Raw genomic sequence first — 4,518 nt, forward strand, 5'->3', positions numbered from 1 at the left:
GGGGGGGGGGGGAGAGCTCCCCACCCCAGCTCACCTCTGCTATGCCCCCTCCCTGAGCATGCCGTCGCTGCTCCACTTCTCCCGCCTCCCAGGCTTACGGCGCCAATCAGCTGTTTGGCACCACAAGCCTGGGAGGGGAGGAGAATTAGAGCGGGGGCGGCGTGCTCGGGGAGGAGGCGGAGCAGAGGTGAGCTGGGGTGGGGAGCTGCCACACGGCTCCCCGGGGGAGGACCTGCCGCGGGGGGGGGGGGGGGTCTCAGGGGGGGAAGAGCTGCCATGGGCGGGGCACCTCAGGGGGGAGGGGGGGCGGAAGCTGCCGCAGGGCTGGGGGTGGGGCGCGAGGTGGAAGTTTCGCCTAGGGCACGAAACTTCCTTGCACCGGCCCTGATAGGAACAACTTATCAGGGTTTGTGGTGGATTCTCCATCACTGACTATTTTTAAATCAAGAATAGGTGTTTTCTAAAAGATAAAGACATATGGACTGTATGGCACAGGAGGTCAGACTAGATGGCCTTGGAATCTATGAATTTCCACACTTCATCCCTACACCTGCTTCTGTAAATAGACAGAATTCTCGGGAGGATTGCACTTCCCAAAATAGGCAAGAGCAAACACATTACTGAACTTTAAAATACAAGTGCCTCTGACTCATCTGAAAGAACAGTTTCTCTAGCCCATAGTGGCATTGTCCAGCTAGAGTAATTCTGTGGGGAGACAGAAACATTGAGCTATTTCCTTTTGATCTGTCCAATCTCATATTTGACAGGCATGTTAGAGGAAAAGTTCAATGACAATTTGTTTCTGACTATTCTGGGTGAAGGCTGTACCTATGCTGTACTCTGCTTTTATTCTTTGTCTCAGCAGTTATGCAGAAATCTTATAAAGCTTTCTAGCACCTGATCATACAAAGCAGTTAAGGATGCTCCTACTATCCTGCATCTACAATTCTGTGGGTCTCTTTGCATCCATCAACCTCATCTTGTGAAAATTTCATGACATTTAGAAAATCAGTTCCGAGTTAAGTTAGAAGTGCTGTCTCTGTTTGATCTCAATAGGCCAAATCCATCACTGGAGTGAGTGCAGCTCCCATGGGCTTCAGTGGTTCAATTCCAAGACTGAATTTGGCTCACATTTTAATTTTTTCTCACTTGAAAAACAACAGCAGCAACAACAAGTGAAGATTCCATTTGTCTCTGCTGACTGGGATGTCTGAAATAAATCTGTGTCTGCCCAGCAACATCAACATTGCACTAACTTAGCCCAAAGGTCCTGAAGTTCACACTGTGAGATGAAATTGAAGCAAATGATCTCAGTCACTTTCATTTGATTAACCCTTAATTTTATTACAATAATTGAATGACACTAACTAAATGTCATGTCCATGCTGGCAGAACTGATCACCATCCACTGTACCTCAAACAGAACTTCTCATCTTCCCTCCCAAATGCTCTCCTCTTCTTTCCTGCTCTATGACCACAGACAGCTCCACCTTCCTTCCCATTACACGGGGTCACAACCTCAGTGTCATATCATGGAGAATAAGTCCATCAATGGCTATTAGCCAAGATGGTCAGGGATGCAATCCCATGCTCTAGGTGTCCCTAAGCCTCTGACTGCCAGATGCTGGGACTGGATGACGGGACGGATTGACAATTGACCTGTTCTATTCATTCCCTCTGAAGCATCTGATGTTGGCCACTGTCATAAGACAGCATGCTTGGCTACATGGTCTGACCCAGTATGGCCGTTCTTATATTGGCCTCAGTTCTCCTTCTCCCCTTACATCCAGCTTGGTTGCTTCTTCCTCCATAACATTTCTAAATGTCATCCTTCCCACTACATAGACTGCTAAAACACATGTCCATACCTTGATTGTCTCTCACTAAGCTACTACAGTTGCCTCTTCCTGGTATATTGGAAGGTTTGGCCTTCCCAAATCAGAGCGTATATAACAGCTAGGTGGTATTATTAAATTCCTTAGCTGCAAGTCAAAAAGCATAGGGGCAGGATTCTGTGAGCACTGCATCATCCTGGAGCTAATGATTGAGGTGCTGGAGCTTTTACCACTTCTAACCACAGTGAAAGCTTCTGTTTGCATCTCTCTCAGCTTTTGTGATGGGATGTATAAACACCTTCCAGTCTCTGACCTTCGGTGTCTCCCCTCACTGCAGATGCTTCAGTGGAATGCAACTGAAAGTACTTAATACTACAAGCAATAATAAAGTAGAAGAGTGTTCTGGAAGTTAGGAAAGTCAGCCTGCTACAGGTAGGAGACACACCTAGGGTATGTCTACATTGCAGCAGGGAGCCAGGCTCCCAGCCTGGTTGGACAGACTTGTGCTAGCAGGGCTCGAGCTAGTGTACTAAAAATAGCAATGTGGATGTTGCAACTTTGGCGCAGACTCAGGTTAACACCTGAGCTCGGACCCAGGGGATCAGGTGGGCTTGCGAGCCCAGGCTCTGAGATCAGAGAATAGGCTGTAATCCTGCCCTGTTGCCTACAGAGAAGGACCAGGAACTCATAGTATAGTCAGCTAAGCTGTCCTTAAGCCCCGCAAGGATTCTTCAAAGCAAGGACAATATCCAGCTGCCTCATTAGGGCAGCTTTATGTTGCCAGAGCAGAACATTCCAGCTGCAATATAGGAGCCAAGGCTCCAGCCAGCAGAACTCATTATGCATATGGCTACAGAGGTGAATATGAGTTCTCAGGTTAGAAATGTGGTCAAGTTAAATTCACAGCTCATTAGCCAGCCAAAACTATATAATTTTAAATAATTTATGGATAAACAGTGTTGAGTAATATAAACCAAATAAACATTAGTATCTAACACTACCTTAATGGTCTCTGTCCCTGTTCCTCACTTTGGTGCCTTTTATCTATCTTAGATGTTCCCTGAAATGCTTTGTATGTGGGATTCCCAAACATTTCCCTATAAAGATCCCCTTTCTGACTTTCCAAATACTTGTGACTCTCCACGAATCCTTTATCTATTACAAGGTTGTGCAGGGAGGTGAATAGTGTAACTCTCTGAGCCAGCTGAGTCCATTGGACCAGAGGGGAGATTCATGAACTGCAAGGCAGCGTTAAGTGCTTGTTTTATTTTTCTCTCCCCCTGCTCTGAATTGTAATTCAGCATTATTTTGTGTTTCTCTCTAAAAATTATGAGATTGGTACTTTCTAACAACAAATTATGCACTACAAAAATCAAGCATGACTGGGATTGTGGTTAAAGATTTGTAGCAGAGTAATACGTCAGCTGTTAGGGAATACAGCATTCAAGCTCAATAGTCATCATGGTATTTGCATCACCTTGATTTTCATTCAGTTTGAATGCCATCTTACTAAGCAGTTCTCCATCTATTGAACACCCATTATGTGACAATAGCATGTGGTAATCTAGAATGCAAGAGAAATATGATTGTTTCATTAGGTGTTAGATTTTTGTTTATTGTAAATATATGGACAATTTTCCATTTTTAAAAGTCTATACTTTAAACTCCTGATGTTTCTTCCTCCGTTCAATGTCCTTGAGGGAAGAAGAGTCACACCTCATAACTTAGGAAACGCAGCTTTATGGATATTTACGATCTATGTATCTGGCTCTGGGATTACATGATCTGGGTCTCCCTGCAATTCTTAGGGTGGCTCACTAGGTTTGCCACAGCAGTGCTTTTCCCCAGCATTAGGTATGTCTGGGAAGTAACTGTATGATGCTTGGATTCCCTGAGGAACTGCAGTTATTTTCTGAGGACAAGCTTCATATGCTCCATAGACCCAGCTGTATGACATTGATTTGAGGGTGGGGTGAGCCTCATGTCTCTTCAGCTCTGTTCCCTGCACTCTCATTCAACCCCAGTTCAATCCTCCAGAATTACCAGACCTAACCATTCAAAATCATAAGTTGCCCTCCCCCAATAACTCATGAGTTGGGCTTAAAAATCATGAGAGTTTAGAAACCAACCCCACGGAAAGGGCACTTTGTATTTGCCTTCTGGTGTCTGGGCTGAGAGGATGTGCTTGGGTCACGGTTTTCAAGTTTTGCTCTGCAACTCTGTGGACAGGAAACTCTCAGTTTTCATTTTAACAAAAGTTCCTCTCCTATTCACAGGACTCCAGGAGCCGGAGCGTAAAAAAACCCCTCACCCCAACTATCACCTGGGTAACACTGACCCTTCCCTCCTCAGCACCAGCTCCATGCCCTCTCCGGCTCAATTTTCCTAAGAGCCATTCCTACCCTCCCCCAGGCCATCCCTATCCCCTCAGCACCACCTCCCTCAGAGCCAGCCCTATCTTCCCCCGACCCCATCCCTGACCCCTCAGTGCCACCTCCCCCAGCACCAGCCCAAACCTCCCCCCAGCACCATCCCTGCTCCCCTCAGTGCCACCTTCCTCAGCGCCATCCCTATCCTCCCCCCAGCACCGTCCCTACCTCCCTTAGTGCCAGCCCTATCCTCCCCCCAGCACCATCCCTATCCCCTCAGCGCCACCTCCCTCAGCACCAGCCCTATCCTCCCC

Source organism: Terrapene carolina, unplaced genomic scaffold (genome assembly GCF_002925995.2).
Source record: "Terrapene carolina triunguis isolate 2854851 unplaced genomic scaffold, T_m_triunguis-2.0 Scaffold67, whole genome shotgun sequence".
In the NCBI taxonomy this organism is placed as follows: domain Eukaryota; kingdom Metazoa; phylum Chordata; order Testudines; family Emydidae; genus Terrapene; species Terrapene triunguis.